The 27,753-nt window shown below is 43.1% G+C and overlaps 1 protein-coding gene and 1 long non-coding RNA gene across 2 annotated transcripts in view; both read left to right on the forward strand.

Annotated features, from left to right (window-relative positions):
- The window catches only part of WBP1L (WW domain binding protein 1 like), a 78,733-nt gene that overhangs the window by 7,138 nt on the left and 43,842 nt on the right, over positions 1 to 27,753 (forward strand). The window lies entirely within an intron of this gene.
- On the forward strand, positions 7,455 to 9,388 carry LOC120368593. The gene is made up of 2 exons (XR_005582680.1): positions 7,455 to 7,748; positions 9,254 to 9,388. It is a non-coding gene; the product is annotated as an uncharacterized LOC120368593 (long non-coding RNA).

The following is a 27,753-nucleotide window of genomic DNA, read 5'->3' on the forward strand; positions in this document are numbered from 1 at the left end:
TCTTAGAATTTTTAAAATAGCTGAAATCATGAAATTTACTATTTAAATCTGAAATTTCACGGTGTTGTAATTGTAGGGGTCCTGACCCAAAAAGGAGTTTTGTGGGGGTTGCAAGGTTATTGTACTGGGCTTGTGGTATTGCTACCCTTACTTCTGCACTGCTGCTGGCGGCGGTGCTGCCTTCAGAGCTGAGCAGCTGGAGAGCGGCGGCTGCTGGCCAGGAGCCCAGCTCTGAAGGCAGAGCTGCCGCCAGCAGCAGCACAGAAGTAAGGATGGCCTGGTATGGTATTGGCACCCCTTCGTCTGCACTGCTGCCAGCAGAGCTGGGCTCTCAATCAGCAGCCGCCGCTATCCGGCCATCCAGCTCTGAAGGCAGCAGCACAGAAGGGTAGCAATTCCACGATCCCCCCCCTAAAATAACCTTGTCACCCACCCCCCCGAAACTCCCTTTTTGGTCAGGACCCCCAATTTGAGAACTCTGGTCTCCCATGTGAAATCAGTATAGTATAGGGTAAAAGCACACAAAATACCAGATTTCACGGTGGAAGACCAGATTTCATGGTCCATGATGTGTTTTTCACAGCCATGAATTTGGTAGGACCCTAGTCATAGGACTTCCCTGAATTAATTTCTGTTTGAACTACAACATTTCTCTTAGAAAAAACATCCAGTCTTGATGCTGAAAATTGCCAGTGATGGAGAATCCACCACAACTCCTAGTAAGTTGTTCCAGTAGTACTGGCACAACATTAGCTTTGTTCCAGTTGTCTGGAACCACCCAGTGTTCCAAGAGGTCTAATCTCACAGATCAGGTTGAGACTTTGGGCAGAATATACCAAGTGTGCTACTACAGGGTTCTTCTACCTTCTTCAGAAGTATCTGGTACCAGTCAATGTCAGAGACAAGATACTGAACTAGATGGATCTCGGATCTGAGCCGATCTGGCAAAACCTAGGATCTGGTCATGTAACAGGCAATAACCTTAGACAAAACTCTTTTAGATGGTAACCTCTTTAGGTCAGGGACTATGTCTTACTATGTGTTTGAAAGGCATCTAGTACTTTTTGGCTACTCATACATGTCTTTGTTCCTGAATGTGAGCCAAGGATCATGACACATGTCTCCATCTATATGATGAGTTCTTTTCATTACTGGGTGTCTCCTTTGCCAGTCTGCTGACTGCTTTCCAAACAGTTAATGCTTGGGAAGAGGGCTGAATTTATATAGCGTGGTCTTCAAACTACCTCTCTATTGTCATTTTGACTGTTTTTGAACGTTAAGTCTCTTGTGATCTGAAGTTTAGATAAAATAGCCTTTGCAGATGTTACGTCACCAGTGATTGCATTCCATTTCCCAGGACTTAGCATTTCACCTCAAAGTCTGTTTCAGATTGCAGTGTCAAAAATACAGTAAGCTCCTAACTTTATTTTCTTAATTTCTCATTTTTGCTCCTCTTCATCAGCCCAAGATCTTGATCCCTTTCCTGTCAGTCTCATCTGGAATTTTTTTGCATCTCCTGTGTGTGTGTCTCATTAGAAGAACAAAAAACTTAAGTTAACCTGTCCTTGTATCCCCTTGCTCTTGCTCTTACTCGCAGTGTGGGATCTAGTGGTTAGGCCATGAGACTAGGAATCAGGAGTTCTGGATTCTATTCCTAGCTCTGCCACTGACTCACTCTGTGTCTTGAGGCAAGTCCTTTGATGACTGTTTTCTCCATCTGTGAAATGAAGATTCTTGCCTGCCTCACAAGGATGAGGGAAAGTCACCAAAGAAGTCCAAAACTATTTTCATTCCCATCATTCTCTACACTTGAAAACACGGTGGGCAGCTTTCACCTAATGAAATAATTGAAGCGGAGACCCTCCTTAAACATCAGCATGCTGAAGCTTGAAAAATGCAATACCAAACATAAGTTTGAGTGTTTTTAGATCGGGGGAAGTAAGAGGCAAGTTTTGTGTGGTGTTGCCCTTTGCTGCTTTATCTCAATTCTCTGTTGCCACATAGCTTTGGGCTGATAGGAGGCATGTGTGGTAAGTGATTGCTAATCAAGATTTCAAGGCTGTGTTCCCTGAGTTAACAAATCACAGCCCAAACTCACCTGTGTTCATTGGCCTGTAACAAAGCAGATACACTTACAGGAACAAAATGATAGGGAATGGAGAGACTTCTACATACATAAGACAGTCTAATGCCTTTAAACAAAAATCTTCCTACTGTGGTTTCCAGTCACAAAGATTTTAGAAAATGAGGAACCAAAGCATTAAATGGTCTTTGTTTCCCAGGGCCGGCGCTTCCATTAGGCGACCCTAGGTGGTCGCCTAGGGCGCCAGGATTCAGGGGGCGGCATTTTGTGCGCTCCCCACGGGGTGCACAGGAGCTTCCGGTTCTGCTCCCGTTGCACCGCCGAAGAAGGACCTTCTGCCAACGTGCCGCGGAAAACAGCGGCAGGCAATTGAGCAGCTCAATGACTGCCGCTGTCGCCTGCAGCATTTCGGCGGAGGGTCCTTCTTCAGCGGCGCGATGGGAGTGGAACTGGAAGCTCCTGTGCGCCCCGGGGGGAGCGCACAAAATGCCGCCCCCCCAAATTCTGCCTAGGGCGCGAGAAACGCTGGCGCCGCTCCTGTTGTTTCCTTGTAAAAGTTGGATAGATTTGTATTTATAAAAAATTGTTTTATATCTTCCCTGTGAAGTGTTTAGAACTGTTGGAAACTGGAAAGTGATAGCAGTAGAAGTGTATTTAGAAAATGAATGTCCTACTTCAGGGTCTTTGAAGACCTTGGGAACCTGTTACGTGCAGACTGTGCAGTGTATCTGAATCAGTGAGACACATGCTAAGATTTCTATTATGCATAGTAATTTTGTAACCCTTTTTGAAGCAGAGATACTAAAGTCATTTACTGACTGTGGGTGGAATTTTCAAAAGCACCTAATTGGTAGGTTTGCAGTGTTATAGCCGTGTTGGCCCCAGGATATTAGAGAGACAATTGATTTAGGACACAAGTCTCATTTACTTTCAGTGGGGCTTAGGTGCCTTGAAAATTCCATCTTGCTTGCTTGCAGTATATTATACACTATATACAGGAATTGATGCCGCTTCCTCTGAGTGGAATGCAGAAGTTCTTCAATAGTACATAGTAACATTGCACAACAGTTCAGAACTGGAATTGGAGGGACTATTTTATCCATCTGAAATGATGTGGGAAATTAGGGACGTGGAATGTAAATACATAGATTAGAATTTGGCAAAAATACTGGAATTAACACCATTACATTTGCAAAAAGTGCCATGGTATCTTTGATGAATGGTTAGTATCTTGATTATACATCTAGTACAAAAAACAGAACTTCTGTGACAAAGCACCTCTGCATGCCATTTGCAGTCTTGTTTTCAATGCTGACTGGAAAGAAATGTAGTGGAAGAAGTGGTAGAGCAGGATTAAGGATAAAGTCATCTATCACCAATGAATTCTATGCCCTAAAGCAGTGTTTCTCAACCTTTTTGATACCAGGGACTGGCTTGCTGCCTTCCTAAACTGTGTCCGGGAGTTCTCCGGCACCGGTCTGCGGACTGGTCGTTGAGAAACTCTGCCCTAAATCAGTCAGGTTATAATCCTGGGTTTAAAAAAAGAACAGAATAGTCAGAGTACTGTAATCATCCTGGGGAATTCACTTGAGCAAGGGCTTATAGTCAAATACTGTAGCAGGATTGTAAAGGCTAATTTTTTTGAGCAATAATCCCTTTGATTAGCTTTGAATACAAAGGAGTTATCAAATATCGTGCAAACCAGAGCTCTTGAGCATCCATGTTTTGTTGCGCATTCTGCATTACCGCTGATTTGGCCTCCCTGTGCTGCTGTACTGGCAGTTTAGGTGACGCTTTGCAGACCTCAGGAGCCAGCAGGGCTGGGAAGAGGAGGTGACCCATCTATGGGAGTTAGGCCCCCTGCTTCTCTCTCTGCTTTCCCTTCCCTTTTAAAGCAGTAGAGCAAGGCCTCTGAGGAAGGGAGCCCATTGTGATTTCAGGGCAGGGGAAGCAGCTGGGGCCTATATGGTTTTCACAGACAGAGGAAGAAGAAGCCGCCCTAGGCTGCTATGTTCTTCATAGGGTTAGGAGACTCAACTTCTCTCTCCCTTCCTGTGAAAACTGTAACGGGGCCCCATTTTTCTCCCTTCCCTTTCCCCTAACCATCGATCCTTACGAGATCTCTCTCCCCTTTTGGAGGGGAAGTGTAGCGAGGAGAAGGGGCGGGGGCTACAGCTGCTGGAAGAGCAGAGCTGAGGACCTTCTGCGGCCTTGGGCGGGTGGTGGAAGCATGACAACAATACCAACGCAGTCCGGCTGAGGTGAGTCTGGCCTGCATTTACTGAATTTGGGGACAGCCTGGTCAGGGATCTCCCCTCATGTCTAATGAGAAGCCTGAGCAGGGAACATCTCTGCAAACCCTTGAGTAGGGAACCTCTCCTGTTAGAGAGTGCAGATCTGTTCATTTGATCCACAGAGTGAGAATAAGTTAAAAATAAGTTTGATAGTTACTCTAGGTGTTCCACACTTAGGTCATATGTCACGCATTTAAATATCTTGTACATTGGTAGGGGTTGAGGTGTAAGCTAATGACCATAAGGATCAGGAAGGAATTTTCTCTCTCCTGCCTGCGTGTACAGCATTGCGTAACTGGGTACGTGCATTATATTTTTCACCTTCCTCTAAAACAGCAGTTACTGGCTACTGCTGGCGGGAGAATACTAGAAATGATCAATTAAGGATCTGATAAATCCTATATACCAATTACAGGTCAAATTATGAATGCAGGTCACAGTATGAACCCCAAACCAATACTTGAGCACATAACATGAGGGGAATCAGTGGGAAGGAGAAACGATGTTCAAAACACATTATCCCTCTAAGAATGGTGTAGATACAGTATTGTAGTCTCTGAATACCTTGATCCTTTGGAATCTAGCAAATAGATGATGGGCAGTGTTCCCTCTAATTTTTCCCAGGCATGTGCAGAATGAATTTTGTTATCTGCACCAATAAGGAGGTGATGTGTGACACATCACCTCCATATTGGTGCACATAGCAAAATTCATGTGGTGGGGGTGGGGCCGAGGGTTGGAGTGCAGGGGTGTGAGGGCTCCAGCTGGGGGTGCAGGCTCTGGGGTGGGGCTGTGGATGAGGGGTTTGGGGTGCAGGCTGCCCTGGGGCTATGGCAGGGAGAGAGGACTCCCCCCAGCACTCTCTCCCTGCAGCAGCACCTGGATGAGGGCAGGGGGAAGGACACATCTCTCCCTGCCAGGGGAGGGGCGCCTGTTCCCCAGCCGCGGCAGACCAGGAGCTGGGTTAGCTTCGGGATGGGGGAGGGGGACCTGTCTCCTGGCTGTGGCAGGTCTGTCAGGGCTGGGTCCCCTGTGCGCCTGCATGGCACTTAATAGGCTGCTGTGCAACTTACCGGGACCTTAAATGATGGGTGTGTTTGTATTAATGGAGTTACATGCCTGCGCTTGGAGGAAAATAAACATTTGGATGGGTTTTTGGTGAGCAATTGCTGCATAGCCAGTCTGAGTCACTTGACTGACGTGTGCCTCTTTGTTCCATGCGGAACATAGGGTCTTCACCATTGCCTTCTATCTCTGACAGGCTCTCGCTGCACTCTTAGCTTCTTCTGTTATCATTTTGATGGCTTTCAGTTCTGCTTCTGTTGTGTGTTTCCATGTTGTGCTCGGCCTGCTTGTTGCCTGTTGCCCTGGGGATTTCAATATGTTGTTCAGGTCTTTCCTCCATTTTGGTTCTGTAAGTTCCTGTCCTGCATCTCCAGTATAGAGGAATCTAATTTTTTGAAGTCTAAACACTTAAACTGCCATTACAGTTTTTTTAAACAGTTGGGATAGATTCCTAAATGAGGGACACACATGATCTTTGTCAAAATTCTTATGAAGAAAACTTCTGCTGTCTCTTGCACAACTTTGTGTTTTCCAATAATCTTTGTAAGTCATTGTCCTTTCTTTCAGCACTGGGTGAAGGGTAAAACTTAGCTTGTTTAGGCCTTTAATTCTCACCTTTAATTATATAAATAGTTTTTTTTAAATGTTCTCTGGATTGTACAAATATTGCATATAAAGTCCTCTGGCTGATTCTGCATTTGTCAGCATTTTTCATCCCCACCCCAAAACCAGACATCTTGCCAATTCCAAACTAAGAGCCTTTGAGGGTGCAGTATCTTGATGAACATGCAAATTAGAGATTAGTGTAAAGCTTGTGGTAATAGAGGGGGCTGAACAGCCAGGCTTTCTTAAAGGAGGTACATTTTCATGAGGGCGAACTTGAAAATAGCACATTATCTCTTGTAACACTTCAAAAAGATTTTCTTTTGTATATTGTCAGACCTTTTAAAGGAGAAGTACAAGCATGGTCTTAAGAATTCTTACATTCTAATCCTGGTTCTGCCATTGACTTGCTTATGAAGCATTATTGTACAAATCACTTCACCTCTCTGCCTCAGTATCTGCAGTTTAGATGGTGAAACTAAGGGCTTGTCTACAATTGGAACTTATTGCAGTTATTTATTGCAGAACTTATTGCAGAACTTATTGCGTTATTTCGTGTTAAAGGGTCTTGCTTCCACAGTCAATTTTTGTTGTTGTTGTTGCTTATCATCTGGTGTTTTAACATGCATTATTCAATCCACTTTAAAAGCAGATTTACTGAGAGATGTGGGATGACTTTACCCATCCCAAAACTGTTGTGCATCTGCCAGTTCCTCCTGTTGGTATCCCACACTGCTTTGCTGGCTTGGGGTTGGCCTGTCTGTTTACATGTGTGCTCTCTAGTGCCTGGGGTCATCCTAGTTGGAGGATAAAATAACTGTTTAAATGCTGGTGCAGGTTCTGTGTCTTGTAATTCCAGCTCTTGTGGAGATCACAAAGCTGTCATGTTCCTTAATGCTGATCAGTCAAGACTCGTACTGCAGTGTGGCCTCCGGGTGGGGTCAGAGACTTCATTGCCCTGAGGGGAGAGGAGAATGTACAGGCCCATCTGAATTCTAGCCACTGAAATGCGCAAATATACAAGCAGCTGTCCAAACAAATGAAAGAGAGGGAGGTTCAACTGGGACTTAAGCCAATGCTGCAATAAAGGAAAGGAACTCCGACTGGGTTATAAGAGTGTGAAGTACGATAATAGGACCTCTGGGAGAGCTTGCAGCATCTGCAGCTTCTATAATGAATAGGACTGTCAACTTGCCGGAAATCTCACCGCTGAACCCCTGCATTTTGAGGACACCCTCCACCAATGTCAACCAAGGTGCAAACCAAGAGGGAGGAGACTGAATGAATTCTCTGATATCGTTGACTTGATGGATTAAGGGCTAGACTACACGAATTGCTACAGTGGCTGTAGCACTGCGTTGCTGTAGCACTGCTAGTGCAAACACTCGATGCCAATGGGAGAAAACTCTCCCATCGGCATAATTATTCCACCTCCCTGAACGTCAGTAGCTATATCGGCGGGAGAGCGTCTCCCCCTGACATAGCGCTGTCCACACAGGCGCTTAGGTCAGTGTAACTTGCCTCACTCGGGGGTGGCTTTTCCACACCCCTGAGCGACTTAACTTATGTCAAAATAAGCACTAGTGCATACAAGCCCTAAGAGAGAAACGAAGTCCTGGAGACTCAGGAGATGGCCACTTCACAACCAGAGAAACCATCTGGATCACAGGAACATATCTGACCTGGGGAAGGGATCACTTGCAGTAAGTACTGTGTGATCTATTATAATACAGCTGTATTGAGGGTGTTGCCATGTTGGTCTACCTTCTTTCTGCCTCATGTGTTTTCAACCCCACCATGTTTGTATAGGCATTTTCCATCACCTGGGCTTTTAACTCCTCCACCCATTGCTCATAGTGCTGTCTGTGCTGAGGAGTGTGTAAATTCTACGCTTTTCTATCGATGCGAAACACAGCCATAGCTTGTTTGCTGTGTCCTAACTAGCCCCTGTGTTGCCTGTTGGCCGTCTATTCCCACCCAGTCTTCATTCCACAATCAACACCCAACACCCCCCAGCTGCACCATGTGGGGGGAGGGATAGCTCAGTGGTTTGAGCATTGGCCTGCTAAACTCAGGGTTGTGAGTTCAATCCTTGAGGGGGCACTTAGGGATCTGGGGCAAAATCAGTACTTGGTCCTGCTAGGGAAGGCAGGGGGCTGGACTCAATGACCTTCCAGGGTCCCTTCCAGTTCCATGAGATAGGTAGATCTCCATATAGTTTATATTTTTAACAATGAGGTGGTTTTAAATAAAAGCACTTCTATTGTAGCAGCAATTGCAGAAAAGAGAAAGCACTAAGCATTTATCTGGCTCACGCTTTCATTAATGCCCTCAGCTTTTAGTCAGTGTGAGGTATTATGGGTTACACCAGAAAAGTCATGCGTGGTACACAAATATTTTGAAAAAGATACTGTAAGGCACTGTAAGCCCTAGGGAGCTAATGCAGAACATTGTTTGTTTTGCAGAGCACTTTATGCTGGTCCGCAAGGGTTAAAGAGAACGTAAGCCAAAGAGTGCTCTAATTGTCCACAGAGACTGCACAGCAGTGCAGCACTCTTGGCACTGCCCCTTCAGCTTATGCTTCCCTTCCATTCCTGCGCCAGCTTTGGGATACCACCCCGTCAAACAGCTGCATGGCATGTTTTTCTCTGTTTGCCTATTGACTTTTTGATCATAATCCTTTGCCTTTTGAGGAGATGGTTCCTCCAATGTATGGACAGGATACGAGGGGAGGGATAGCTCAGTGGTTTGAGCATTGGCCTGCTAAACCCAGGGTTGTGAGTTCAATCCTTGAGGGGGCCATTTGGGGATCTGGGGCAAAAATCTGACTGGGGTTGGTCCTGCTTTGAGCAGGGGGTTGAATTAGATGACCTCCTGAGGTCCCTTCCAACCCTGATATTCTGTGATTCTATGACAGCCTGCAGAGGTGATCCTATTCTCGACACCCATAGTCTACCTCACATTTATTATCCCTTTGCCCAAGTTGGCAGAACAACCACCCACCACAGGCCCAGGGCTTCTACACAAACAAAGACGATTGTGAAAAGTCTTACCATCTCCGAGCTCACCCAAGACTGGGAAGAGCTGTGGGAATAGAATTCCAAAATCAAGGAAAAAGCAACATTTAATCACTGCTGGCATTGAGACTTCAATTTGGACAATAACTAGCTGTTTTTTTCCTACCCTCTTCCCCTGCCCCTCCGAGCAGCTGACAGCTTGTGGCAACTAAGGACAAAGAAAGAGATGAAAAAGACAGAGGAGTGGAAGGAAGAGCATGACCGAGAGAAGGAAAAAGACAGGAGAATGGCATGGTCCTCACAAACACAGCTGCTGGGGATACAAAGACGCAAAGCTTCCTGGAAAACATGCTAGCTCTCTGGTCAAGGACTGCTTCACCGCCTGTCTCCCCCCAGCTACAATGCTCAGAAACAGGTCCTGCTCCAGGCATTCTGTGCCATGGGACAACAAAGAAAATGGTAGACAGTGGGAGATACCCGCAAGGGAGAGGCCCTCCCACATCAAAAATGCAGACAACAGGGTTGAGTTGTCTACATGTGCACATTTGTGACCTTAAAAGCAGAAACTTGTCTGCATGCTACTCTTGACTGTGGTATATTTTTTTTTCATTTACTATTTGCATATTGGTATGTATGTTAATATTTTTTACTGATCTAAACATTTACATTGGTGTATTGTTTATTAAAAATATTTTCAAAATGTTTTTGTAGTCTGGGCTGGGCATCTAGAACAACTAATGAAAATGTCCACCTCCACTGCACCTTTGCATACACTAGAGTAAGATCCATACATACACTATGTTAAAACCCCCACAAAGCATAGTAGAATCCCCACTTATAGCATGACGGAAGCTTTGCAGCATGGCACGTACATGCTAATATGTGTGTAGTAATCCTGATTTAAGCCTTAAACAAAAGCATACACATTTCTCACAAGTGATCCCTAGCCTCAAAGTAGGAGCACAATGCATGCCTGACTCTGTGCCCCTGTAGCGTGTCATCTTCTCTGGTAGTTCAAAACATTCAGCAAGTCTCCCAACCATAAGAATGTAAGAACATAAGAATGGCCGTACTGGGTCAGACCAAAGGTGCATCCAGCCCAGTATCCTGTCTACTGACAGTGGCCAGTGCCAGGTGCCCCAGAGGGAGTGAACCTAACAGGTAATGATCAAGTGATCTCTCTCCTGCCACCCATCACCACCCTCTGAAAAACAAAGGCTAGGGACACCATTCCTTACCCCATGAATTTATCCAGTTCTCTTTTAAACCCTGTTATAGTCCTAGCCTTCACAACCTCCTCAGGCAAGGAGTTCCATAAAGTGACTGTGCGCTGTGTGAAGAACTTCCTTTTATTTGTTTTAAATCTGCTGCCCATTAATTTCATTTGGTGGCCCCTATTCTGATAGTATGGGAATAAGTAAATAACTTTTCCTTATTCACTTTTTCCACATCACTCATGATTTTATATACCTCTGTCATATCCCCCCTTAGTCTCCTCTTTTCCAAGCTGAAAAGTCCTAACCTCTTTAATCTCTCCTCATATGGGACCCATTCCAAACCCCTAATCATTTTAGTTGCCCTTCTCTGAACCTTTTCTAATGCCAGTATGTCTTTTTTGAGATGAGGAGACCACATCTGTATGCAGTATTCAAGATGTGGGAGTACCATGGATTTATATAAGGGCAATAAGATATTCTCCGTCTTATTCTCTATCCCCTTTTTAATGAGTCCTAACATCCTGTTTGCTTTTGTGCTGCCGCTGCACACTGCGTGGACATCTTCAGAGAACTATCCACGATGACTCCAAGATCTTTTTCCTGATTAGTTGTAGCTAAATTAGCCCCTATCATATTGTATGTATAGTTGGGGTTATTTTTCCCAGTGTGCATTACTTTACATTTATCCATTTTAAATTTCATTTACCATTTTGTTGCCCAATAACTTAGTTTTATGAGATCTTTTTTAAGTTCTTCACCGTCTGCTTTGGTCTTAAGTATCTTGAGCAGTTTAGTATCACCTGCAAACTTTGCCACCTCACTTTTTATCCCTTTCTCCAGATTATTTATGAATAAGTTAAATAGGATTGGTCCTAGGACTGACCCTTGGGGAGCACCACTAGTTACCCCACTCCTTTCTGAAAATTTACTATTTATTCCTATCCTTTGTTCCCTGTCTTTTAACCAGTTCTCAGTCCATGAAAGGATCTTCCCTCTTATTCCATGACAACTTAATTTATGTAAGAGCCTTTGGTGAGGGACCTTGTCAAAGGCTTTCTGGAAATCTAAATACACTATGTCCACTGGATCCCCCTTGTCCACATGTTTGTTGACCCCTTCAAAGAACTCTAATAGATTAGTATGACACGATTTCCCAGAAACCATGTTGACTTTTGCCCAACAATTTATGTTCTTCTATGTGTCTGACAATTTTATTCTCTACGATTGTTTCAACTAATTTGCCTGGTACTGATGTTAGACTTACCTGTCTGTAGTTACTGGGATCACCTCTAGAGCCTTTTTAAATATTGGCATTACAGTAGCTATCCTCCAGCCATCTACAAGGCTATTCACCTTCCTCTCACAAAAGTTGTGTAAAACACAGCAAACAGCTATCATAAGAGGGAGATTTCTCATCAGCCTTGACATCAGGCTCCTTCATCTACCTTTCAGTTTCCCAAATGTACGTTCCACTGTTATTCTGCAGTTACTCATGATGTATCTTTCTCCCATCCAGTTGCCCAACAGAAGGCTTTGTAAGTCAGGGAAGCAGAGGATAAGCAGGGTCTCCCAGAATGGCTGAGGAATGGCACTGCCATAGTCCACAAAGACTATTGAAGCAAAAGTTCTTTTTTTTTCATTACAGGAAATTCTCAGGTTTCTAACGCTCCTGGCACCGTGGACATTTCCAGACCACCTCACATTAATGTTGGTGAACTGTCCATGCTGATCAACCAGGCCTTGCAGCCCCAGGATGAAATAACTTTGAACTCCTCCACAGCCTGGTGCTGGAGGGTGAAGGTGCAAAGAACAGGCATCTGGATCCCATCAATGGCCCCAATACAATTTGTGAACTCCAATTGTGCAAAACCATTCACCTCCCATGCATTGCCTAGCCTTAGGAATCGGGGGCAAAGCACTTTCTTGATAGCTGCGCACACGTCCATGCCAACAGTCCCAGTGGTTAATCTTACCAAGACCAAGCTAGTTAGTTACTGATCAGTAGTAGCTGGGGATTGCAAGCTTCAAGATGGTACTAGCTGTACGCTTCTCCACACTGAGGGAAACTCTCACATAGGTGTCCTGCCACTGCAGCCCTGGCCTGAACTCTGCACAGGTTTGTACAAAAGTGGCTTTTGACATCCTGAAATTCTGCCAGCACTTCTGATCATTCAGGTCTACATCATTATTCTGTCCCACTAGTCAGTGCTAGTTGTCCAAGTCCAAAAGTGGCACTCTCAGTGAAGGCGCTTCTGGAAAATATCTAGGAGATGTGTTTCCTGGATGTCAACCTTCGTCTTTCAGGTGACCTGCTTGCTGCAGCCTGTTTATAGTCATCATCCTAAGGATTGCAGTGTGCGCCAATGTTTCTTCCATGCTTCCTTGACTGCACTTTGAAAACGGCACTGGCTTGCAAAACCCAGATGGATGATGGGATGAAAAGAGAGATCATGGGAATGTAGTTTGACGTCTCCCCCTCTCCTCAAACTCCAGAATTCCATTGCCTTCCAGTAGGTATCCTACAATGTGCAGGGTGGGAAATGCCAAAATGCATCACCACAGCAGTGGAGCAGTGCACCATGGGATGTCTGATGAGAATGCTGAGCACTTGTTTCAGACCATAACTGTTGTGTGGCAGCAATGATATGAGGCAAAAAGAAACCTTAATCTCAGGATAATAATGCCTATACACTACTCACACAATGCTTGTTGCAAATCGCTTAATGCAGATACACAAAAACCCTGATACTTGCTGTCTCTCCTTACAATGATATTGTGAGACGAATAGTGTATATTGTACAGCATGAAGCACATAAAACACATTTTCATTTCCTGCTACTGAGTCCAGTGTGTTAGACTAGATCCTTCAGGTTTAAAATACAATTAATGATTAAGAAACTTGGGGTTTCTTCTGTGATATCTTTGTCCCAAGATGTTCAGAGGCTTTAAATATTGTGGACAAACTTCATTATACATAGCTGTGGAGACTTTATTTAAATTCTTATGTATTTTCTTAGATAGTGTTATCCTTAAGGTAGGGACCGTTCCAAAGCACCTGGCACATAGCGGTGCTACCATAAACAGTAGATGTGTAAAGCACTATAAAAGTGTTAAGTTGCTGAGCCTCTACAAGGCCCATGTGGCATGTTTCACATATGGTAGAGAAGAATTCAGGGTGAAACGTTTTCCTCTTGACAACTCATGTTTAATTTGATCCTGTAGTGTGGTGAAGTCACAAAACCGGGACTAAACCAGCAGGTTAGATTAGAAGGGCAGTGAAATGAGGAAGAGATCACTCAAATACAAACAGTCCAGTTGTGAAGGAAATACAGAAGCTGAACTGGCACCATAAACTGCTTTGTCAGTCAGATTTTTTTTATCTTAAAAGTGCCTGGAACATCTAGAGCAAACAGTTATCTGATTGGTTTTAGCTTCTTAGAGAGTGGACCAGTTATCACATGCACCCTTCCTGGGAGCTGAGGGAAGAGAGAATTCCTGAGATGTGTTAAAGGGATACTGACCATTTTCACATTTAAAAAACAAAACAAAAACCCAACTGTGCCCTCCCCTCCCCCCCGCCAACCTGGAATTTCAAAACCAAATATACTTTTGCTAGATCACATTTTGACTTTCAGTGGGTCTGGACATGAAACTAGATTGTCTACTTTTAATGTGCTAACATGCTGAAATGCAGTTGTATTTGAGCTTCCAGTGTGTGCAGGAGAATCCTTTTTGTGCGTCTCATATCTTTGCTCTCCTCAGTCCTCCTCAAAACTGGCTACTACTGCTTGGATTTGATATCTTTGCTCTCCTCAATCCTCCTCAAAACTGGCTACTACTGCTTGGATTTCCATGGTGAACATCTATTTAAAAATACCAACACTTGCATGATTCTCTTGCTGGGTGTAATAATACCAGCTTCTTTTTCTCTAAGTTAGATGGTAAATTTTCTGAGGGCGGAGATGGTCTTTTTTTTTTTAATATGTGCAAAGTTGTGATGCTACATCATGTTTAATAAAAGCATATGAAAACTAAATTTTGGGCCCGAACTACATAAACATTTCTCTGATTTTTTTTCAGACACAATTCACCATGTTATAATCTGCACGGAATATAATTGACATTTGATTGACCTTGTGCAAACTTTTACTGTGTAGTTAACATATTAAATCAGTGGTTTGAGGACTGATCCACAAGTCGTAAACAGTGGATATTATTTAGTGGGAATATTCAACAAAGTCTCTTGTTTAAGGCAGAACATTTTAATTCTAAAGGTCACTTTAATGAGTTCTTGTGCAGCTGACTTTAACATGTAATTCCTTAGCAAGCCAGGCCAGACTGGAGATTCTGTAATAAATGTCATTTTCTCAACAGAAAAACCCACGCGAAACAAATATTCCTAGCACTTCTTAGGAACATGTCTAGCAGAATAAGTAAAGCAATTTAGACATGATATTCATTCTGCCAGATAAGGTGGAATGCTGTTGGGAAAAGGGTCCCTTAATGTGCTCTGTCACCCATAACTATTTTTTCTGAACTGTCTTAACTTCTGTATGGAGATAACTGGCTCAGTATAACTCTTAAAAGTAGGGTATCTCACGCACTAATTCAATGATTCTCAAACTTTTGTATTGATGATCCCTTTCACACAACAAGCCTCTGTGTGACCCACCTTATAAATTCAAAACACTTCTTTTATATTTAACACTATTATAAATGCTGGAGGTGAAGCGGGGTTAGAGGTTGGAGGCTGACAGCTCACAACCCCTCATGTGATAACCTCATGACCCTCTGAGGGGCCATGACCCCCAGTTTGAGAACCCCTGCACTAATTGAAATGAGTGTTCATGACTACACTATGGCAGTCATTTCTTTGAGCAAAGCCATCCTTAACAGAATTCCAGACAGTTAATTTAGACCCACATTTTGACCTAACTTAAAACAATGCTTTGTTGTGAAATGTTCCACCACCCTGGGGAATCAAACTGGGAAACAAAGAATTCCCATCATATGTAAATCCTATTTTAAGACAGGAGAGTGAGATGATCAGGGTTCTTTCGTCACTGAATCCCCGGCCAGGATGACTGCTGTGAACATCTAGAAAGAGACAAAGGGTGGGAGAAGGATTGGACCCAGGCTGGGAAAGGTGCCTGGCCTGTGAAAGGAATATCAGGCATTTTAAGCTGCAAGCAAGAGTAGCTCATCTTCAAGAAAGTCTGCAACCTGCTTAAAACAACATCTAGGGTGAGAATTTACTACTTGTAGCCAGTTTCTATAGTGTATTAAGCTTAGTTTGCATGTTTGCTTTTTTTGTTCAGTAATCCTCTTTGATCTGTTAGCTATCCCTTATAATCACTTAAAATATATCCTTTGTAGTTAATAAACTTGTTTTGTTTTCTCTAAACCAGTTTGTGCAATTCATAACTGAGGGCAAAAAGCTGTGTATGTCTTCCTCCACATTGAGGGAGGGGGCGATTTTCATGAGCTTACGTTGTACAGTTCTCTGTGCAGCGCAGGACAATACAATTTGGGGTTTGCACCCGAGAAGGGGTGTGCACTGTAGTGCTGGGCAATCCCCTAGCTGTTTCTTTCCATACAGAGCTGATTTCAGTGTCTGTCTCTTTCTGCAGCTGGGCATGTCCCTACCTGTGTGCGTGCTAGATGAGGCTTGAGGGCCTGGCTCAGCAGGACAGGGTGAGGGAACCCAGGCTGGTGGAACGGGCGGGCTCAGTGGCACCCCAGGACATCAGGTGGCACCCCAGGGTAACCCATCACAATGTGGACCTGTGTTTTGCCGTTGGCGTTTGGGTTCTGGAGGCACTACGTGAGCCCTTTGCTAAGCAAGTGTGAGTAGCTGAGCAGTGGATGCTGGTTATTAGCAAACAACATTGGATAAATTGTGTTTTTAAATGTGTGTGCTGTTTCACTTTGAGCACTGATTATAACTACGTCAACATTTTTTATGTTTATTTTACTCATTGTAAGGACAGTTGTAGTTTATCACTGTATAATTGTAATATTGTACATATGCAGTGCGTGCACTTAAACACCTTAATTTATTTACAACTCTTGGATAATGGCAACTTTTTACTGGAAACCAAGAATTTGTGCATAACCAGCATCCACTGTATCTGTGTCTGCACTCAGGCATGTGCATATCTTTGACTCCCTGGATGGTGCTGGTATGCAGAGAGAGAAGTAAACAAAATGACCGTTTTGGCTCTCCCCCCCCCTCCAATGCACGATAATAATGTTTGCTAAATTTAGGGGTGGGTTTGGGGGAATGTACAGGGAAAGAGAAGCTCAGAAATAAACCTAAGGAAGTATTTAATGACCAAAGTCCCCCGCTTTCTGCTTGGTGCTTACAAAAGATAGAGCAGATAATGGAATCCTCAGACTTCCGTGAGTGTTTGACCCTGGGTCTGGCACAGAGACTATGCTAGTCACTGGTTGGTGAGCTTCTAGTCTCAGACAAAGGTTGAGTGTCCATGCAGTTCCTTTTCGATCTGTCAGCAGCAGTCTGATACCGCTGACCCTGAAGTCTTGTTGACTCACCTTCGGATCCTGGTGGATGTATACAGAATTACTTTTTATTGGTTCCTCTTTCTCCTGGAGGTCCTAGATGCTCGCTAGTATTGTATATTTGCTCATTGCTGCAAGGGTTTTGCTGATTTAAATATCTAGAGGCTGGAGGTAGAGCATTCTGAGTGGGAGTCCCTTTGGTCTGGCCCACTCCTTGCCTCCCCCAGTCTATCAGCCAGAGCCACTGTGTTTATTTTCTTGGCTTTCTAATGCCTATCTTTTTTTCTCTCTCAAGCTTTTAAGTGAGGAGTGGTTATGGATGGAGTACCATGTATGGTTTAATCATGATAACACAGATCAATAAGCTGTGTGTGTCATTTTTAAAGTGTCCACAAAACACTGCCTAATGGCTACTTTTTATACATGCTGGGCTTTCTTCTGCTCTCCCCTTTCTCTTAACTTGACAGCAATTATTCTTTTAAGAATTGCTCCAGACTTTGGATATGCTTGTGGGATGATTCCTAATTTTTCCAGTGCATGTTTGTTTTAGAACTTTTGATCCCATTTTCTATGACCAAATTCAGTTGCATGGAATCTGCACTGCGGATTAGTATTTATTGTTTTAGGTGCGTCATTCTGCTTCTGAGGCTGCTCATGCTTTCTTTGGCAGACTAGATGTTCTTAGCAACAACAGAGATTATATGTTAGACTCTAAGATGCAAAAGAGTTAATCAGAAATGTGTAACTGACACAAGGTCACTTGCGAGAACATTTTATAATGTGATCTGTGCTAACACTGTAAAAAGTGTCATCACTGCCTGCCTGAGTCTTCTGATTGTTTGTCTAACTTGTATTACATTTTTCTTTCTTTTCCTCAAACTATTTTTAAAGTGAACGTTGGTATATAGGATTTCACAAGGAGACCTAAAATGCACGACTCATGATACAATGATGTCCTCTAGTTAGTCTTAATATGGTGGGTTTGGTTCTTTTCTGCTAGAATGTTTTGTATGTGAGAGTGAGATGGAGGGGCTTAGAAGAGGATGCGAATATCTCGGCTAGAGCTGCTCAACTATAACAAAAAGCAACAAATTATTATTAATTTGTATTACCGTAGAACCTAGGTACCCTAGTCGTAGACCAGGACCCCATTGTGTTAGACACCATACGGACATGGAACAAAAATGCCCCTGTAGCAGGTGAACGGCTCTTTTCCTATGTGTGACTGTGAAGATGCTGCCTGTGGGAGCCAGCTCTGGTCACTCAGTTAGGGTGAACTGCAAACAGAACAGGGCAGACAAACCCCAAAAGCTGGTGGATATTCTAGTACTTAGATTCAGCAAGCCAGCCCAAAACAGCTTCTGTATTACCATACTGGTTACTCAAAAGTCCTAATAATGCAGTTCCCTTAAAGTGCCCAGCCTCAGGCCTCCATCCAGACACACCTGTCAGATATGATGATGATTACTGAAAATCTTATCTCATCATATAAAAGAAAAGGTTCTTCCAACCCCAAAGGATCAGCCACACATCCAGGTCCAATTATAATTTAGATCTTACCCAAAATACACGCTTATAGTCAATTCTTGTTAACTAAACTAAAATTTATTAAAAAAGAAGAGAGAGTGTGTTGGTTAAAAGATCAATATACCTACAGACTTGAATTCAATTCTTAAGGTTCAGATACATAGCAGAGATGAGTTTGTAGTTGCCAAAAGTCCTTTTAGAAATAATCCACAGGTTATAGTCCACTGTCCATATTCAGGGTGACTCCAGTCAGTGACTGGGGATCTAAATTATTTTGGTTTAGGGTTTCCCCTTCTTGAAACCCAACACAAATCTGAGATAAAACAGGATGGTGTCCAAGGGTTTTTATACATTTCCCAGCAGACTCTTGGCCTGAGAGAATAAGTTTAATCTTCTGTCTCCCAAACATCATGGCAATTAGCATAGTGTAATTTATCCATTAAACAGTTAATATACAGTTTATCACAACCTTCAAAGAGACATGTAGACAATAATACTATTTCACTGAAGTGTCATCATAAATGTTAATATTCCTTTTTTGATCTTTGAATCAAAGCTATAACAATAGACAAGACTTGTTTGCTTACATCACAAGACCTGAGCAAACATCTACCCTTCTATCTCTAACAATGCAGGCTTGCATTTCAAAGCTCTGTTCATTTACAGATCTTCCTAACAAGTCTTTAAAGTTCGGCCATGGGTCAGGTCAGTCTGTGAGTTAATTAACTCTTTCTGGCCCTATGTCACCTTTCAATGAAATATTATATTACACTCATAACATCACAGTGGTCACTGGTGTTAGTGGTTGACAGTCACACAGGTTTTCGAAAGGCATCCCTATTTTGGGAAGGGGGTAGAGGGGAAGTAATGGCTAGTCAGGGAAGGAACATCCTTCAACAGAAAGAGGTTAAGGGAACTGCTACTGATCAGAATGTTTCTTTCCCATTGCTGTCTATGTAGATAATCTAATGAAGCAGTAAATCTGCACATATAGTAGTCATTTAAAGGTATCGAGTAGCATCTACTCCATTGATGAACATTTTTAGTTGTTTGTGGCTATCCCCTGGTGTGTCAACCTCTCTGGAAGGTATGACATTGCGAAGTTTAAAAAAATAAAATGATATAAGACACTTCCTCTAGACCTCGCTCTGCTGATGCCACTTTGAAACACCGTGAGAATTTCCTCTTGCATCATTAGGGCTGGCGCGTATCCGTACTGCCATAGCACCAGGGTCTAAATGTAGTGAATGTTCATTGGGTAGTGAGAGCCAACATAGCTCTTAGAGGGTAGATATTAGATGCTGGGCTCTGCACATTTAGGCTATGTCTGCACAGCAAACCTTACAATGGCGTAAGCTCTCCCAGCGACAAAATAAAACCACCCCCAGCCGAGGCGGTAGATTCGTCAAGAGGAGCACAACTCCCGCTGACAAAGCACTGTCCACACTTGCGCTTTTTGTCACTAAAACTTTTGTCGCTCGGGGGAGGGGGTGTGTATTTTCACACCTCTGATCGACACAGTTTTTAGGGACAAGAGTGCCAGTGTAGACTTAGCCTTAGATGTAGCGTCCAGGATTTCTCTAATCTATGGCATAGGTATTGTGAAATACTACTTGCCTAATGTATTAGTCAGGGTGTGGGTGGGTGGGGTGGCACTTGTGCACATTTGAATGGAGCCAAAAAGTCTCTTGCCTTCATTTTAGAACACTTTGAGACAAATGGGATTTTTTTTTTTAAATAACTATGATCTGTGTTAGCTGTGACTGAGATACAAAGTAGTATATTGCTCCTGTAAAACCTCTGGAGACCACTCTTCTTTGTATTCAGTCTTTCCCTGTTTGCTTGATATATTTGCATAAGAACAAAGATCATGGGTTTAAGAGTTTATCTGCTCCTGCTGCTATTCCTCTTAGTAGAGGCATAATCCCCTGTGATTTCAGTGTTTGCTGTATGGAATCAGTACAGGTCAAGGAATTAGTAATGAGATCTGGAGCTTTTCACCTCCAGGTTATCCATTCAAATCCAGTCTAGGCTGGTAACAATTATAAGGCTTTACAGAGAGAGAACACCTTCCACCAAGATTCAGGACTAAATTCACGTAAAGTAAAGCCATACTGCTTGCTGTAGAGAGAATTTTGACTTCAAGCAGGGAATAAAGGGCAAGGTGGGATGGTGCCAAAATAGGGGTATATGTGTCATAGCCCTATTGCAGTTCAGGAAGCCCGTTTCTGCAAATCCATCCACTATGTCCTGCACATTGCTGAGCGTCATAGTCCTGGATTGCAGGACACAATGGCCCTACACACTTGTGTCATAACTATAAAGGGAAGGGTAACAACCCTCCTGTATACAAAATTATAAAATTATAAAACCCTCCTTTCTATAAAATCCCTCCTGGCCAGAGGCACCAAAATCCTTTTACCTGTAAAGGGTTAAGAAGCTCAGGTAACCTGGCTAACACCTGACCCAAAAGGACCAATAAGGGGACAAGATACTTTCAAATCTTGGGGGCGGGGGAAGGCTTTTGTTTGTGCTCTTTGTTTTGGGAGTTGTTCACTCAAGGTCAGAATCTGGTGCTAAGTTGAGAATAGAACCCACGTCTCCCAAATCCGAGTTCTTTTCTATAATCTAAAGACTATGCTTTGTTTTAAGAAAAGATAGGTATTTGTGTAAAATAATGTTCATATTTTCTTTATCAGAGAGAGAGAGAGAGGGAAAAAAAGGATGCGGAAGAATGTAACAAAATATAATAGAAAATAACTTTAAGCTTCTGAGGTATTCCTGTGTCAAGCAGGGCCGGCTCTAGTGTTTTTACTGCCCCAAGCAGCCAAAAAAAAAAAAAAAAAGCCGCTGTTGCGATTGTGATAGTCGGCAATCCAGCGGCAGCTCTACCGCCGAGTGTCTACAGCGGCAATTCGGCAGCAGGTCCTTCGCTCTGAGAGGGAGTGACAGCCCTGCTGCTGAATTGCCACCGGGCATGCCGCCCCCCTCTTCATTGGCCGCCCCAAGCACCTGCTTGCTATGCTGGTGCCTGGAGCCGGCCCTGGTGTCAAGTATGGCTGAGCCAGACTTTGCTGAATAAAAATGGAACTTTTTTCCGTGTCGGTGTCATTTAGAATGGGACTATTAAGCTATTTGCATGGATTGGTTTAGGCAGCCAAATAGAGCAGGGGGATTTCAAGGTGTTTCAGCCTGAGTTTCTCTTGTGCTTCCAGATTAACTCTTCTGATTTGTTCTCTGCAGTGGAAGGACCTCTGGGAATGTTTGAGATTTCAAAGTCTAAGATAGCATTGTGGATGTGCTACCTGTCCTGTAAGAGAAACCAGTGTGAAAGGTGGGGTTGGCAGGGATGAGGGTTGCGACACAGGTTAGGCAGGTAGCAGATATAAATCTGCTTTGGTGCCTTGGAAGGACTATGTCTGTAACCTTGGTAACTCTTGTGCAGTCAGTCTAAAATGTGTGCTTTAATGGGGAGTGAGCGGTGGTTAGAGTGGAAAATACACCTTGTGCACCTCCAAGAGCAGTCTTAACACTTCTGTAGAGAAGGCCACTCTCTGCTTTCTGGCTTCAGTTCTTACCTTCTTATCCTTTCGTTTCATCGGGGGTCCCCCATATCATTTACAGAACCCTGAAGTTCCTGTAGGTTGCTCTCCTGATTCTTTTTAATCTTGCCATCCTCCAACCCCCAACGTCATAGCCACTGTTCTTCAGGCCATGGAGGACTGGACAGGACTTCTTTTGGAGCCGGTTAAAGCTTCTTGACATCTAATGAGGTTATCGAGTGATATTGAGGCACTTCCTTAACCAGCCCCTCCCCCTCACTCATGGGCTAAGTGTGCTACTTTTGTGTATGTTCCTAGCCCTTTTTGGCCTAGCGTGTGGAGAATTTGGGAATCTCGTCTTTCTCAGAGCATTTATATAATGCAATAGCTAAATAGAATCGAATGAAAACACAGGATGAGCTATCGTGTGTGGGTAGGAGGCATTTCTCCTTTACACTCACTAAACTTTTTTTTTTTTTGCTTTTCTGTTGGCATCCCTCTCAATCTGACTGCAAAGCTCATGATTTTCACTTCTGCTTCCCTCCTCCCCACATTTCTTCTTATGTGATTGCACCTCTGAATAACGGATATTAGTGATAGTCCCTATTTTTGTGGTTTCATAATTTGGTCCTAAAAATTCTTTAGGCTGAAATATGGCAAACAGTGTCTCAGTATGGAAAAAGTTTGGAGGAGGTGGGCAAATCACCATGGTTCAAAATTACACATGACTCTCTTCTTTAGTTTTTGAAGGTTGCTTTATTTATAATTCTGTAAATGCTTTTTCTATTTTGAAAAAGTTAAAAGACTGAAATAGAGACTTTGTAACAGCAAAGAGTCAATGAACTTTTTTGAGTGTGTTCTAGCACAAGCATTAACTACAGGCTGTACTGCTCATCTTCTTTTTAAATATGAAGTGGAAAACATACAGGATGTGTAACATGGCCAAAATAACACCGCTCTGGGAACCTGAACTCTTGCTTTTCCTGGCTCTTCTGTTTTTAACTGCTCAACCTTAAAATTGCATTGTTAATGTAGCTGCTTTGTATGTGCTGAGGTAAAACTGATAAAAATTTCATTTTATTTCCAGTCTCTGTAAAGTAGGTGAGTTAATATTGCAATGAGAACCTGAAGCTTTTCGCTCCCTGACTTTTTACATTTAAAATCTTAACACTGCAGTGAAGTCATTTGCATTAATATTTCATTTTCCTTGCCCACAATACTACTGATAATGCAACATTTAAGTTGAGAAAACCAAACAGTCAAGTCAGACAATGCAGAACTGAGGGTTCGTGGTTCAACCTTGGCTGTGTCTCTTGAACAGATATCTCCAAATATAGGCTTTTTCTATCATTGTACTAGCCAAATGATACAAACTAGAATTTATTAAACAGCTTTACAGAACATGTATACTGGGCCAGATTTTTGGTTTTACTGGTGTCAATCTAGCATAATTAATTGTCTTCTTTGGAATTACTCTGGTTACCCTAAAAGGAGAGAGATCAAATCTGGTCCTCTGCACATACGGTGGTATTCCCACTCCCATTAGGGTTATCACTGAATATTCTTATTAATTTATAGATTAGTATTTACTAATTAACTTTTAAAAGTGGAATCTTACTGTCTAAAATACCATTTCATACTCATGTTCATATTCTAGTGAAGATCAAAAATTTTTATGAGAACAAAATAAAAAACTGAGGATAACATTTTCAGTCTGAAACTTACTTGCCATTTTCTAGGTGACTTATCTTTAATAGTCTTCACAAAGAAACTATTAAAAACATTTAATTAGTGCCAGTGTGTGTGAGCAAAAATTGAGATTTGAAACTTATGGGAAAAGTGTATTAGCTAGTAGGCAGCTCAGAGAGTTTCCTGCTGGGAGGTAAACTAGAAATACAATATCCCTGATGGCCATTGGTCATCTTTAGAGATATAGATCGATTGTTCTCAAATAGGCTTACCAAATTTGGGTCAGAAAAATGATCTTGCCCCAGTCAAGAATGCCCTTGAGTCCAACACTACATTAGAAGAGACACTAGGAAATTCAATCTTCCTTGGCAAAAAACTCCTTTGATTCCCTACTATTTGGTAAAGAGAAGGAAGTGGTTTCATTTCAGGTTGTCCCTAAGATATAGGAAAAAAACAACAACAGCCGCCTCAGGTCTGTCCTGAGTCATTTACCTGGTAAAAGTTCCAACTCTGTATCTGAGAACAAGTTTGTTTGTTTTTAAGACTTGCTAGCTAATAAGGCTGCTGCTGTGAAAACTGATACTTGTATGTATCAAGCCAATCTGAACTCGGATGCAGTGGTCAGGTAAACAGGAAAAGAAGATGAAATTCAGAATCCTTTTAAAAATCTCCAGAGAGAGCGCCATAGGGGGACTCAGCGCACTGCAGCGACAAAGCGCAAACGGAAAGCCAAATCAAAAAATGGATGCTGGGGGGGGGAGGACTGAAGCTATCCCACAGTTCCTGCAGCCAAAAAAGTATTTGCATTCTTGGCTGAGCTCAAATGCTTCTAGGGTCAAACACAGAAGTGAAAGTAAAAACATCCTCTGACTCTTTTACATGTCACCCTATCTTTGGCTGATGGTAAAAATGATGGGAAATCATCCTCATCATCAGCCTCAGCTGATGGTAATGGATGGTGCAAATGGCTGGTAACCCCATCTCATCATAGCAAACAGGGCTGAGCTCCAATGCTGGGCTCTTCTACACCACACTTAATGTCCTGTCTGGGACTATCATAGCAGCTGGAGGCTGCCTTCCCACTCATTCTCACTAACAAGTCAGTGTGTCTTATTCCTGCATTCTTTATTAATTCATCACAATGATCATCCTCAGTTCCAATTTATGGGGGTTTTGATGGGTGCAATGGCTAGTAACCATCTCTCTGCTCATGCAAAAGCAAAAGCACAGCTCCATGATTGCCATGCTATGGCATCTGCCAGGGCAATCTGATTTTTGCCCCATCAGGCACTGGGATCTCAACAACTGGGATAGCTAGGAATAGCTACCCACAGTGCAACGCCCAGAATCACTTTTCACAGCAGACTTACTAGCTAGCTGGGAGACCGTGAAAAGTGATATTAACAAACATACAAATAACGCTTTTCATAGCAGACTTACGCAGCCGCAAGCCAGGGGACAAGTTAAGCCGTGGATGGAGAGGTGGGTAGGGAGGCAGTGGAGGCCAGGAGTGGTGGAGTGGGATGAGCCCGGGGCTGGAGCCAAAAGCCCCACAATGGAGAACAGAGCCTGGCACCCTGCAGCCAGAGTCTGGCGCCCGCCACCCTAGGGCTGAAGCCAGAAGCCTGAGTCCCACCATGCCTGGGAAGGTGGGAAACTCGCACCAGCTGCCTGCTCCTCTGGCATTTGTGGATCCAGAGGAGGGCAGGGGCCCAACCCCTGCTGGTGGCCCCGGGGGAGAGGCCACTGCTTCTCTTTTCCCCCTCTTCCCACATCACTGCCTCTCATCATGCATTCTGCTGTCGCCAACCCAGTATCTTCACCTCAAGCATAATGTTCACGGGGATTAGGGCAGGTTGTTCCATTCACCCCATCCTGTGTCTTACACCCATTGCAGTGTGATTACTGGGCTTTCTCCACCTCTAATGTTCCAGAGGGAGAATGAGCTCTAGTAAAACTTATTGTTGTCAGTATAGCAAGGTGAAACCTATTCGCTGATACTAATAAAAGGAGTTTTCCTAGTCAGCCTTGTCCTTTTAGATAACTTGTTAGTGGGCTTTTTAATCATAGAACACTTAAGTATATAAAATAAGTGTTACATAAACAAACTGAGCATAAATTATCCAAGGGGAGATGCTACAGATGCTCCAAAGGTGAGGATGTGGAGTGGAGAGGTGTTGAAAGTTGTGCCTTTGTAATGCCCAAACTGTTTGGTGTATGGATACACCACTGCAGTAAAAGAGATGGATATTAATGTTAGCAGTGCTTGGGTAGAGTGCAGTGTTATGGTTAATGCAGGAACATGAATGTTACTAGCATAACTTCTGCTTGCCATTTTACTAGTTATGCAGGGCCCCAGCAGTCTGCTGGGAAGCTGCTCATAACAAAATACAGACCTGGGGAATATTTGGATAACTTGTCACTTCTTTAAAGGGGTCATTGTCAAGATTGCTAGGCATATATATATATAATACTGCTTACCTCTTATATAGCATCCTTCATTGGAGATCTTGGAGTACTTTACAAAAGAAGGAGAGTAACATTTTCCTATTTTACTGATGGGAAAATAGAGACAAAGAGGTGAAGTAGCTTGTGGGTCAGTGGCAGAGCCAGGACCAGAACCCAGCTCTCTTGCCTTCTGGCCCAGTGTCCTATACACTGGGTTATACTCTCTCCAGCTCTGTACACAAATCTAAATCAGTCTGCTGACCTGCTCCATCCATGCGACCGAGATGGGTATGTTATATAAGAACAGAGCAGGTATGGAGGATATGTTTTACGTGTGCCCACTAAATTAGGTAATCCCAGTAGTTTGAATTAGCTGCTGGTGTATTATTGCCTTGCAGAGAAGATGGAGTTTGAGTGGCAGCTTTTGTTTGGGGAACGGAATAGATTTTCCAGGTCTAGGGGACAGCTGAGTGGAGAGGGGAGGGAGTATGTGCATAGAGGGGAAAGGAAAGCATCTGTCATCTGAGATTGTTTGGTAGGGTTTAAGGACTCAATAGGTACAAACATATTTTTTTTCCCCATCCTCCAAATAACATGTTGCTTTCCTCTTCTACCGCTAAACTGACTTTAAATGTTTCATATAATACTTTGTTTGTCTTCCACTTTTCATACAAATTGTGTCTTAAAATGCTATGCAGAATTAAATACTGGACATCATACAATAAATGTCATTTACTCATGCTAAAGACAGTTTGATTAAACTAAGGCATTCAGCTATAAGGCCAGTAATGAATCAGTAGATAAATCAAAAGGCAGACAAAAGAGAATTTAAGAGTTAGAGATAGAGAGCAGATCAAGATATGCTGAACCCAGTCACTCATTCTATTTATTTAAAAGGGCTGGTCCACTTAATGGCAGCTCAGTGATCTGGGCCACAGCTGGAATCCAAGCTTTCTGGACTAGAAGGAAGAACAAGAGCTGTGAAGGCAAGGTATTCAGCCCTGTGAAGAGAGTGCCTCATTCTCTAGCAGCCCATTCTGACTGACAAAACAGGCCCTGGGCTTCGTGGGTGGGGAGCTGCTGTCCAGACATCCTTTGCAGCCAGCAATAGCCTTGATCAGATTTGGAGGGAACTACATCCAGCAGTCTCTATTAGAAAGGAAGGGTTTGCCCATTCTTTGAGAGGGGTGGTGAGCATTGGGGTATCTACAGCATTCCTTGTTTATGCAAAAACATGAGCCAAAGTAGAAACAATGTAAATGTGACATTAGATTGTAAGATCTTGACAAGTTTCCCGCTGTTTCCTGTAAGCACTTGTACTAAATCAGTCCAGATCTGTACTTATAACAACACCCACGTCAATCCCTCACTCCATCCTAATTTGTATTAGATGTTCTAACATTTCGGAAAGGAGCAGCTCAGTGTTTGGAAAAACAGATCAAATTTCTTCTCCCAAGTATTCGAATGTATCATGAGTACGTTAAAGGAAATGTTCTGTAGGGCGATTTACAAAACTTTTAGTATGAGAGTATATTTAAGATTGAGGTTTCTGGGATTGAGGTTTCCCCCCTGCCCTTCTGCCCCCCAATCTATGTATGAAAACAAAATCACTGTAATGGAGAATCAGCAAAGAGTCCTGTGGCACTTTATAAACTAACAGACGTATTGGAGCATGAGCTTTCGTGGGAGAATACCAACAAAGTGGGTATTCACCCACAAAAGCTCATGCTCCAATACGTCTCTTAG

The sequence above is a fragment of the Mauremys reevesii genome, linkage group 7, assembly GCF_016161935.1.
Source record: "Mauremys reevesii isolate NIE-2019 linkage group 7, ASM1616193v1, whole genome shotgun sequence".
Lineage (NCBI taxonomy): Eukaryota > Metazoa > Chordata > Testudines > Geoemydidae > Mauremys > Mauremys reevesii.